Source organism: Pogona vitticeps, chromosome 3 (assembly GCF_051106095.1).
Source record: "Pogona vitticeps strain Pit_001003342236 chromosome 3, PviZW2.1, whole genome shotgun sequence".
Classification (NCBI taxonomy): domain Eukaryota; kingdom Metazoa; phylum Chordata; class Lepidosauria; order Squamata; family Agamidae; genus Pogona; species Pogona vitticeps.
Window position 1 is genome coordinate 65,804,034 of NC_135785.1, and position 13,182 is coordinate 65,817,215.

At 40.4% G+C, this 13,182-nt stretch overlaps 1 protein-coding gene across 1 annotated transcript in view; it reads right to left on the reverse strand.

Annotated features, from left to right (window-relative positions):
* SHTN1 (shootin 1) overlaps positions 1 to 13,182 on the reverse strand; it is a 96,562-nt gene that overhangs the window by 5,959 nt on the left and 77,421 nt on the right. The gene's annotated exons all lie outside the window — the stretch shown is intronic.

Consider the following 13,182-nt stretch of genomic DNA (forward strand, 5'->3'; position numbering starts at 1 on the left):
ATCACAATTGCTTTGAGGATTTTTGATAAACTTTAATTAACAGCATGAAGGGAAGTGTAGTAGATGAATAAAAATTGTAGTGCTTTTACCTTTCCTTGACTAGTACTACAGTCTGATATAAATAAACAAATCTCATACAGACTAGCCCTGCTACTCATCATTTTAATATTTTTCTAGGGACTGGGGAAAGGTAATAAGTACATGATCCTTAGTAAGGGGTCAGGCAGAAGGGATTCGCAGAAGTAGCCCATAAAAAGTTCTGGATGCAATATGATTTGGAAGAGTTCCAGGCTAATGTTGCTTTAACTCCTCTGATGTATTTGTAGTCTGGACCTACATAATCTTTTATCTGTATATGAGAAAGAATGATGCATATGAGAAAGCAAAGTGATATGTAAATAAATGCAAAATGTTGAGATTCATATAATTTGCTATGGGATCACATTCTATATCACCTATTGCATAGTTGCAAGAAACAGCAAATCTAGCAAATGTTCTGTTTTTCAAACAAGAACTTCTTTTGCATGGATATTAGTTGTTGTTCATATATCTATATTCCCTTATATTAGGTTAAATCGTAAACTATAAAATGAAGGCTGAAATCTTGTACATATTCCATGTACAATGTCTATTTTTATGAAAATAAATTCTGGTCTGTTTTTATGTGATACATACAGAACCAGCTGGAAGTATCAGGAAAAGAGGAAGACAAAATAAAGAGATGGATTGACTCAATAAAAGAAGCCACAATTTTGAGTTTGCAACAGCTGATAATGAAAGGACCTTTCAGAGGTCACTAATTCACAGGATCACCATAAACTGGAAGCAATTTGATGGCTCATAATAACAACATGCATACATAAATGCATTAACTAAAACACAGATTTTCTTTTTTACATTATGAGATTTTAGTGTTGTTTATATCCTAAGCTGACACTAGTGGGACTTCATTATTCAAATGAGACCACAAGAAGAACTCACTTTACTATCCGGATAAGTGAAGCGCAAGACCATCAGGCTGAATTATGTTGTATAGTACACAATTTATCTGGGGTTAGTCACAGTGACAGGCCTCCTGGTAATACTTCCTGCGACGAATTTGCAGCATTTTTAAAACATAAAGTGGAGACCATCCGTCAGGACCTTGACCACCATTTTCCTTCAGTAGATTGAGCTGAGATATCAACTGCACTGCCTTGTCCGGTGAGTCTAACACAATTCCAGCCTGTGGTGTCATTAGAATTCACTGCAAGGCAACTGCAACCTCCCTAGATCCTTGCCCGGCCTGGCTCATAAAAGCTGCCAGGCCAATAACAATGGAATGGGCCACTGCTCATTAGCGATGGGTCTCTGCTTGAGGGGAGGTTCCCCTGAGCCCTCAAGGAGACACTCATTAGGCCCTTTCACAAACGAACTAATTTGGTGGTGTTTGACATTACCAACTACAGACCCGTTGTCAATGTGCCTTTTTAAAGAAAGCTAGTGGAGAGGGTGGTGGCTGACCAGCTACAGGCACTCCTGGAGGAACTGATGCCCTTGATCCATTCCAGTTCGAGTTCAGGCTGCATCATGGTACAAAGATGGCACTGGTCACCCTGCAAGATGACCTTTTAAGAAGACTGACCGGGCAAAATGTCCTTGTTGGTCATCCTTGACCACTCAGAGGCCTTTGATACCATCAACTATGATATCCCCCTTGGAAGGCTCTCTGAGTTGGGGACGGGCGGCCTGGCTTTGGTCTAGTGCAGATCCTTCCTAGAGGACCGTCCTCAGAGAGTGCAGCTTGGGGTTGATAATCTCTCCAGTGCTGTTTAATATCTTTATGAGACTGCTGAGAGAGGTCACCTAGAGTTTTGGAGCTTTGTGTTACCAATATGCGAGTGACACCTCGCTCTATCTCTCCTTCCACCCTTCTGCAGAGGATGCTATCCTGTCCCTTGAACACTGCTTGGACACCATGCTGGGGCAGATGAGGGATATTAGACTGAGGCTGAACCAAGACAGATGGAAGTCCTGTGAGTGGGTGGCCCTAGTGTCTGTGGACTGGTGGCCTCCCTTTCTTTTGTGTGTGGGGGGATACTCTCTCTGCTAAGGATGAGGTTCACAGTCTGGGCATTCTTCTCAATGCAGCACTATCAATGGAATCCCAGGCAGCATCTGTGGTTTCTTCTGCCTTTTTCCACTTGAGGAGGATTGCCCAACTGTGTCCCTACCTTGATATCAAGTCCCTCACCACACTAGTCCATGCACTGGTAGTCTTGTGATTAGACTACTGTAATGCTGTCCATGTGGGACTACCTATGAGGCTCTTACGGAAACTTCAACAGATCCAGATTATGGAAGCCAAACTATTGGCTGGGGTGAAGAAATACCTTAATATCACCCCTGCTCTGGCCACCTTGCACTGGTTACCTGTTCCATGCCAGCTTCAAGGTAATGATGCTGACTTACGAAGCCCTAAATGGGTTGATACCTGACAGAATACCTCCTTCCAATGAGATCCATCTGTCCTACAGGATCCTCTCAGGCTACGCTGTTGAGAATAATGACCCTGAGAGGGGCCCGGAAAGAGAAGACCAAAAACCAGGCCTTCTTGGCAGTTACTCCTTGTCTTTGGAATAATCTCCTGCCTGAAATCCACCTGGCCGCTTCACTGGGAAGCTTTAAATGATCACTGAAAACATGACTTTTAAGGCAGACTTTCCCAGAGTCTATAACATTGTAACACTGTGGTCATTTCAGCATTTTATACTACCTGTTTCACCAACTTACCTTTAAATTATCTTAATTATTTCTAGCTTTTAGTTATGTTGCTTGTTTATGTTTATTTGATGCTTAATTTGTATTTTTAATCATGATATTTATTGTTTTATATCATTGTTTATTTGTTTTTGAGTTGTGAACTTCCCAGAGTGGCCTTGGCAGACAAGCAGAGAGAGAGAGAGAGAGAGAGAGAGAGAGACAGACACACACACACACACACACACACACACACACACACACACACACACACACACACACACACACACACACACACACACACACACACACACACACACACACACACACACACACACACACACACACACACACACACACACACACACACACACACACACGGGCAGGAAGATATCCAGTCAGAAAATTCTATGGTCCACATAATGGGAAAGGTTGGTTTTAAAATTCAGTGGCCTTTTCTGGACCTTTCTTTAATTCTAGTGCCCTGAACCATTTTGCCAAAGCCTGCTGCTGGCAAGTGCTGGGCCATTTTGTTATAAAATGCAAGCCATTCATAACTTCACTCTGGATGACTGCCAAATTGGCATGTATCACTGAAAACTGGGTGTGCTCAGAGAAGCTGGTTCCTTGCACATGAAATGACTCATGCATTAATATCTACCTCAGAAACTCTTCATAATTGTTCCATCAAGTATGGATCAGAGGTGGGTGGTTACTGAGGACACAGCATTTTCTGCAGTGGTATGCCAGCTCTGAGACTTTCTTCCTATAAGGTCTGCCCAGTGCTGAGTCTCCTGTATTTTGGTGTCAGGTAAGCCCCCCCCCTTATTTTAATCCCAGGCATTTCTATAACTTCTGTATTTACCCAAATAATGATTGTTAATTTTTATTATATTTTTATCTGAACTGGGAACTAGTCTGACACTACCTTCTTGGCTACGACAAATATCCATGTGTAGAAAAATCATTAAGAAATTGTAGATATGTTTGGGAAGAAGAGGTTACATTATTTTTCCCCCTATACTACACAATAGCTCCCTGCAAGCTGTATTTTTCTGGAAACACAAGAAGCCTCTTTTTTCAGGGGGGGGGGGAGAAATAGATGTGATGAATCCAGTTCTTACTTGGAAGGGCTCAAACAATTGGGAAGAAAGGTTACTCAGCAAGGCAGGGAATGGTGCAATTTCATTGATTTAAAGCAATAAAATACAGCAGTTTTAACTAGGGAAAGCCGATCACAAGGAATAGCTAGTTGTCCTCCTGGCTGAATGTTATTTTTCAAGGTCAAATTTCTTTAACAAGAAATAAGCATTTTGTAACACTATCTCAGCTTGCTTTCTGTGATATTCAAATCATATACACTGCCATCACATATAACACAGGAGTGTGAGTCTTAATTAGTACAGAAAGTAAATCCCGACAAATCCAGTTGGTGATTCTGTTCCATAATTGCCTGTCTCAAACCTTAAAGTCTATATTAATCAACCAATGGCCCTCACTCAGGTTTAAATTTACTTCATTTTTATTCTGAAAATTGAAAGAGCTTTAAAAAAAAACTTTATTGGGAACCAACTTTGAAAGTGACACAGAAACAAGGGAGTTATATGAGAAAATGCTACTTCAGAAACACTGATTACTCCCAACACTAGAAAAATGGTCAAATCCATAAATGCCAAGGTCCTTTTTATTTCACTTTGGAGATAACTATCTTTCAAAGCTCAACAGCTGGACTATTTAACACAATGTGGTGAATCAGAGTATAATTCTTCACCGGGCTCTCCACGGGGGGCTTGCATTAGTGGATGGCAGAAATCCAACAGCTGATGCACAGCCAAATAGTAGGAAGCCTGTGTCATTTACAAAAAAAAAACCAAAACAAAAAAAACCACCAAATAAAAAAGATAACAGTGCAATCATATTTATCACCTTCAAGGACAGAAAATGGAAGACTAAATCCTGTCAATATAACACAGTTTAATAGCAAAATCCCGTGATTAGGATGTTGCATCTTCCAACAGAAAAGAAGAAACTGCCATTCTGGGTTCCTTTGGTGTGTGTGTACACACACACACACACACACACACACACACACACACACACACACACACACACACACACACACACACACACACACACACACACCACCACCCTGTGTTTGTTGGGCAAAAAAATACACTAAACTGCTGTTATTTATGGAGCAATTTTATTGCTCAAAATCATAAAATCTCTCATAAGTGTTTACTGCTGGCTTCCTGTACTGTATCCTGAGCTGAAATTGGGCACACTAAAATCACAATGCAAAATCAGATTTTCAGGCCCTGAGCAAAAAAAGCTATAGCTCAGCACCAAAGCTTTCTTTGCAAGTGACTGCGAAGTTTCACTGCAAATAACAGAACACGAATAAGAGCCCACCATGGTGGGCTTCGCTTAATTCTTGATTATTCTGAAAAGCAGCAGGAGGGAAAAGATACATTATTTTTCAGACATTTTCTGGCCTTGAGAACCACATATTAATTGGGGTTGGCATGGCATTCAGTTAGTGGGCATGATGACAGATCCTGAAGTGGCAGAGGGTGCGAACTTCTAGCTCTTTGCAAGCTTCCCATTAAGAATATTTTTCTGGAAGTCAATGTGCAAATTAGTAGCTGTTTGCATACCTATTGAAAACAAAGCAAATATTTTCAGAGAGGGCACACGTCGTCTACATTTACATAATAGCAGCACCGAATCCGCATTTTCAAAAGCAGCTAAACGCTATTAACCTCTGAATGGAAATCTAAATACATATTTAACAAGATAAAACAGCAACAAGTCTAAGCTCATAAACACGAGTAATGATTCAAGAACTTCCCACTTAAAACATAATCATTTATATACACACAAGCACTTATACATTACAGCAGACAACAGAAACCGTTAGAAGGAAAAACTGAAAATTCTAATACAACACTCCACAAATGCTATAGGATATCTATCCACGTTAACTGAATCATAAGACAAGCAGCAAGGCCAAAGGCTAAAACTAAGAGATGGTATCTGAGCGTTATATTTTTCTTGATTTTGATGTTGCATTTGTTTTATTACATTGTGAATATAAACATTTTAAAGAATGAAATAATTATTCAAAATAGATGCCAGTTTGCCAAACAATGACCAACATCTACAATTTGCAGAATCAACAAAAGATACTTTTTTCCCAATCTACAGCAGTATCCTCTGGGTATAATTTTCTAAATGTTGTTGGAAATCTCCCATTGATTTTAAGATTGTATTTGAAAATTCTAGTCTTATAATGGAATATAATTTGCTAATTTGGATTCAATGAAAGAACAAAAAGATGTACCACTCTAAAGTATCCCACAGACTTACTGCAATTAAAAATAATTTACTTTTTTGAAAATCAATGAGAGTGGCTTGGATGGATTTTATCATTCCTTCATCTGGTTTTGAGAGGTCAAATAAAATGAAACCCCTTCCTTTAAACAACAATGTATATGTAGTAGTTTTCTATTATCCACAGCAGAATTTGAATTCTTTAAGACACAGCAGATCAAGGAAGGAATGGGGATGCAGCCGGTGTTAGCTAGGATTGTACTCCCTTTAAAAACACAGGTGTGCAGCCTTGGGGTGCTCCCGGATTCGTCTCTGAGCCTGGATACCCAGGTTTTGGTGGTAGCTAGGAGGGCCTTTGCACAATTAAAACTAATGTGCTAGGTGTGCCTACTCCTGGAGAGGTCTAATCTGCCCATGGTGAGACATGCCATAGTTACATCCCAGCTGGATTACTGTAATACACCCTATGTGGGGCTACCTATGGAAAGTGTCAGGAAACTTCAGCAGATCCAAAACATGACTGCCAGATTACAGTGGTGCCTCACTAGACAGTTACCCCGCATGACAGTTTCTTCGCTAGACATTTACTTTTTGCGATCACTATAGCAATTCGCAAAACAGTGATTCCTATGGGGGAATTTCGCTGGAAAATGTTTGGTCCCTGCTTCGCAAACCGATTTTCGCTAGACGACGATTTTGACAGCTTCCTCCGCGCTCGCAAAACAAGTGTTTTGGGGACCTAAGCTTCGCAAGACAGCGATTTAAACAGCTGATTGGCAGTTCACCAAGCGGCTTTCCTATGGCCAATCTTTGCTAGACAATGACAATTTTTCCCCATTGGAATGCATTAAACAGGTTTCAATGCATTCCAATGGGGAAATGCTTTTTGCTAGAAAATGATTTTGCTAAACAGCGATTTCAGTGGAACGGATTATCATCGTCTAGCGAGGCACCACTGTACTAACTAACTGGGCTGGTCACAGGGATAACATAAACCCCCTGTTACAGCAGCTCCACTTGCTGCTGATCTGTTTCCAGGTAGAATTCAAGTGTTGGTTCTAAACTATAAAGCCCTAAACGACTTGGTCCCAAACGATCCTAAGGATCACGTCTTCCTTTATAAGCCTGTTTGAGTGTTAACATTATCAGGAGAGGCCTTTATTTCAGTCCTGCAACCTTCATAGAAGTGTTTGGTCAGTACATAGAAGAAAGCCTTCTCTGTGGCTGCTCCCAGACTTCAGAACTCCCTTCCACAGCAAGCAGGTGAAGACCTTTCTCTGCAAGCAGGTGAAGACCTTTCTCTGAATGACTAGCTGCCTGAGTGGGGTTTTTTTTTTTAAACAGATTACTGTACTTTACTGCTTTGCATGTATTTTGGTGCAGCTTCTGTTTTTTGATATGGTATTTGTTTGATTCTTTGTAGTATTTGTATATTCCCTGTTGTTAGCTTCAATATTGTAATGATGTAAGCCACCCTGGATTCTTTTAAGAAGAAGGGTGGGGTAAAAATATTTTAAACAAACAAATAACCTATTGAGTTAAATCAAATTATTATTTTCAGATAGCATGATTTGATGGCCAAAATCCTGTTGCTTAGTGCAATAAATTGCGCTAGAGTAGGCCCACTGAATCAATGGGGATTTAAGTAAGTCAAGACTGGAAGTTCTATTGATTCACATGCTGAAGTAAGTCACAGTTAGAGTAGGGCCATTTGAATCAATGAAACTTACGAAGGAATTGAGTCAGTAAATCTCCATTGATTCAATGGGCCTACTCTGGTGCAATTAACTATGCTAAGCAACAGGATTTTGGCCATAGTTACTATTTTACAAATCCATTCATTCAAGGGATACTCTACTGGGAACTAACAACTGGATTTAGCTCATTCTTTTTACATGACTGACTTTCCTCTCTTATCTTTTATTCAAAATCCTTGGAAATAACAAAAACAACAATAGGAATTGTAATACAAGACCTATAACCCTATTATCCGTACAATCACATACATAATGATACATTTATCTCTATGAAATTTATTCATATCTCTGTGAATAACACAATCAATTCCTGTAGCCCATTAATACATGCATTCTACCAGGCTTGAAAGACAGCAGACCAATGTTCCAGCCAACTTCTCAAAATATCCTCCTTTCCATTTAATTCCAAACAAACAAACAAACAAACAAACAAAACCAACAAAGGGTGCCAAATTGTAATGAAATTATCTTCCTTTCTTTCTCCTTCAAGCAGTTTAATGTGGATAGTCAAGTTTTCCATCAGTACTGTTACCCATATCCTATCCAAATATCTTCGAAAGGAAAGTCTGTGAGCATTTTTCCAAGTTTGGGCAATTTAAATTCTTGTAGCCTCTACAAGGATAGCCATCAACTCTTTATCAGATAAATTCTCATTCTCTCTAGTGAAGAATGAGAGCAATAAGAAAATTTCATCTCCTGCATGACTCTGACTTAAACATACAGTGGTGCCTTGCTTTATGATTGCCCCGCATTACAACGAATCCTCTTTACGACAATCTTTTTGCAATCGCAAAACGATGGTCTAAATGGCGGAATTTCGCTTTGCGATGATCAGTTCCCTGCTTCAGGAACCGATTCTTCACAAAATGATGATTTTTAAACAGCTGATCTGCAGTTTCAAAATGGCCACCGGGTAACAAAAATGGCTCCCTGCTGTGTTTAGGGATGGATTCCTCGCTATACAGGCAGCGAAAATGGCTGCTGGATGGTGAGTTTTAAGCCCACTGGAACGCATTGAAAGGTTTTCAATGCATTTCAATGGGCTTTTTATTTTCGCTTTACGATGTTTTCGCTTAACAGCGATTTTCCTGGAACAGATTATCGCCGTTAAGCGAGGCATCACTGTATTTCTATGGTCTGCTGCTTGAGAACTCTATGGGATTACCAACTTTACTGTTTCTGCACTCCATGTGTATATGCAGGGTCTTTTTATTCTTTTGCATTCCACAGTTAACAGGGTTTTGAGAAAACTAAATAGCTATCAGAAAGCTAGTGTAGTGATGTGGCTAGATTAGTGGAGTAGGACTTGGGAAATCCAGGTTTCAATCTGGCTGAATCATTAAATTCACTCAGTGACCTAGAGGCAGTCACTCTCTCTCAGTCTGACTTAACCTGCAAGGTTTTTGTGAGAATAATACGGGGAGGGTGGGAACCATGTCTGCCACTTTGAGCTCAATGAAGGAAAAGATGAGAAATCCACATAATTTAACAGTAACAATAATGATAATAGTGATTGTGATGATGAAAAGTACTATAAGCCACAAATGATGCTGTCACCTCCTCCATCCCTTGCTCTTCATTGCTAATTCCAAGGACCTATCCTTGGACAGTACAGTACTTTAATTAATCTTATGGTATGAGGAAGATATTGACCCAATGGTACCTCTGATGTTGAAACTATGAGCTAAGTTGAGAAACTGGAAGGTTAACAGAGCACTAGAATCCTTGCCCTATATCTCCTTTTTAAGAAGTGAAGATTTTTTAGAGCCACTGCACCATGAAAAGGAAAGCGTAAAGAGAGAATGATGTAGCTACTCCATTTCATCCACATCTCTGTTGTCACTACCTGCATCTGCTTACTGCCTTTCCTTAGCAGTTCACAGGGCAGCTATTTTTAAAAGAAGATTCTCAACTTGCAGAACATCCTGTTGTTCTTTCCCATTTGTCGTTAAAGTTTAATTGTCCATGTACAACCTGTGCACGGAAAACCTTTGTATTTGGGTCTCTCTCAGGCCGAGCTGTTTCCTGCAGTGTCAGTAGACAATTCAGTGGTGCTAAGATTACAGCTGAGGGAAGGAAAGAAAATCCTTTAATTGTATAAAATCATCAGATTAAGCCTTACCCTCTATGTTGCTTGTTCTGTTCACTGAATTCTCCACTACATAGAAATGTTTTAGTAAGTGCTATGAATACACTAAGGAGAAGAAAAAGGTCAGAAAAGTAAGACACACCTTTCCTTTCAGTGTACATACATCTCAAGAACATCGCAAACAGCCTTGGTTTCATACTGACCAAAATCACTACCTAGCTTCTCTGGAGAAACTGCTAAATGAGATTCCAACCGTGTTAAATAACTGGAAGAACAACTGGATTAGGTGTTACACATTGTATACAATTTGGTCTCCGCCCACCTACATTTTCCCCTTGGTCTTTTCAGCGTCAAATGTCTTCCTCTGAAGATGGCAGCTGGAGTTAGTAGTCTGCCAGTCTTTAATGTTAAAGCTTTAGTTTTTTCTAACAATTAATTTCACATGGAGTTTATCTTAAGAATGCAATCTTTTAGGTGATTAACAAAAACGAAACCTAGAAAAATAGCCAGTAACACAGGGCCCAAGAGAAAGCATGGTACATGAAGCTGAAGTTGTAAAAAAAACTACCGTACACAAGACTCTATTAGTGCTTACATAGCACAGGAATTGGGGGCAGGAATGTGAAAGTGTAACTTCCTCAGTTTTCTGGTGATAAAATGTCAGGGGCAGAGCTGCCTGGTATAGTCCTGTTCTGGTTCACTATTATTTATTGCATGTATACCTCACTTTCCCACTACAAGGTAGCAGTCAATGTGGCTTGCAATTGTCTTAAAAGAATAAAAATAAGCAAAATCAAATTTAATCATAAAATCATTAAAATCAAGCAAAACAAACCCTACCATCAAAATCAACTAAGTACTGTACACTGTTAAAACCAACATCACATGCCACCTTTTGAAAACAAAACACACACACACGCACACGTGTTTTACACCCTTCTTAAAAGCAGTCAGCACAAAAACAGATTGTAGCTCTGAAGGCAGTGCTACAGTTTGAGAGCCACACCAAAGAAGGGCCTCCTAAACCCCTGCTAGGCAGACCTTTGTAGGCATTTTTTAAGCTGACCTCTCCTGAAGATCTTAACACCCAGACAGATTCACGAAACGACAGGTGGCCCCTTAGATAGCCAGGTCTCAGGCTGCTCACAGCTGGGTTAAATCTTGGGCCTGGGCCCTGTAATTTCAGTGCCAGGGTCATATGATAATGATATTGTTTACCTAGCTGCCATGTATTGTACCAAATGAAGGTCCTGGACCATCTTCAAGTGTAGCCCCATATGGAACTCACGGCAGTAGTCAAGATGTGATGTAGCTAAGGCATGAATGATTGTTGGTACAGTAAGTCAGGCCAAGTCAGGAAAGGTCACAGGCGGTGCACTAAGCAGAGCTACGCAGAGGAGGCACTCCTCATCTCTTCTGCCTCCTAGAAATTCAGGGGCAGGGCAGAATCAAGGAGTATTCCCAGACTACAAACCTGACCATTATTAGAACATATTGAATCCCCATTCACAGATCTGGCTATCTAATCACCAGCAGACATTTGTCTTGTCAGGATTTAATTTCAGCTTGTTTATCCTCATCCAGTTCTTCTCAAGCTGAGACAATATTCAAGGGCCCTGACTGCTATCTCAGTGTTGGGTCACAAGGAGCAGTAGAGCTGGGTATCATCAGCACAGGGGTGGCAACTCACTCCAAATCTCCAAATGACCTCTCCCAGTGGCTTCAAATAAATATTAAAGACTTTGAGAATGCAAATATTAAACAATACGGAACATAAGGTAGAGCCCTGGGGACAACACACATGAAAGGCTGTCGTGTTGAACAGTGCTCCCCTAACACACTTTTTGAGGAAACCCTGACAGAAAAGATCAGAACCACTGTAACACAGTGCCCTCAATAACCAACCAACAGGACACCATGGTCAATGGTACCGAATGCCACTAAATGGTCTAGAAGAACTAATAAAGTTGCACTCTACACTAGACTGGCTCTGACAAAAGTCAGAACATTTGGGTCAAGGGCAGGTTTCCTTAGAACAGCATCCTTGAAACTGAAAGAGACAGACCTTTCCTGTATGGGAACATTTACCATGGCATCAATCCCACCTCAGCAGATTTTATTAGCCAGGAGGGACAAGGATCAAGAGAGAGGGTGGCAGCCCTTACCACTCCAAGCACCCTGTCCACATCCTCAAGAACAACAAGCTGAAAAGAATCCTAGCTGATGAGACACATTGAGGAATTACCTCAATATGACTTACCTCAATATCAGAGTCCTAATCAGGGCAAAACTAAGTGACCTTGCTTACCAAAAACATAGCAAACTGCTTACAGCAAGCAGCAGATTGCACTGGAACCTGTCTCCAGTACCCTGATGAAGGAGGCCTTGCACAGTTGAGTTTAGAGAATGCCTGAATAAAGTTATGACTCTCTGGATTCCTTTCTCCATAATGAGTAACATGTTAGAAGCATGCCCTAAGCATCTCAAATGGTGAATGAGTAGCTTATTGCAGGTATGTGGTGGCGCTGCGGATTAAACCGCAGAAGCCTCTGTGCTGCAAGGTCAGAAGACCAGCAGTCGTAAGATCGAATCCATGTGACAATCATTTGTCCCAGCTCCTGCCAACCTAGCAGTTTGAAGGCATGTAAAAATGCGAGTAGATAAATAGGTAGCACCTCAACGGAAAGGTAACAGCATTCTGTCTCTAGTCGCACTGGCCACATGACAACGGAAACTGTCTTCAGACAAACGCTGGCTCAATGGGGTTGAGCACCATGCCCTAGAGTCAGACACGATTGGACTAAATGTCAAGGGGTACCTTTTTTACCTTTACTCGCACTGATTCTCAGATGTCTTGTGCTGGTAGCCAAAAATTCCCAGGTGCTCTAAAAATATATGCCATACTCTAAATAAGTTAGCTCTGTGGTTTTTCTTTTTTATATACTTTTTTAAAAAAAGTATATAAAAGTACATAAAAAAAGAAAAACCACAGAGCTAACATTTAGTGGCAACTAAAGAAGGCATTTTTTCTAAATTCCATGTTTAAAAAATAGTGCATACACTATGATGTGACATTTCTATCATGCCAATGCAGTGTAGATGTTTAAGGACAGCTGCTATCTAAGTTTGCCCTTCTATGAATCTGCTGCACCAAAACTGCTAAATGTTCAAAAGGAGGCCTATCCAGATTGTTGTGTGCCTTACTTACTGTGTTTGTAAGACCCTGTGAAACTTTGATGAGCTTATCTGGTTGTGATCTATCAT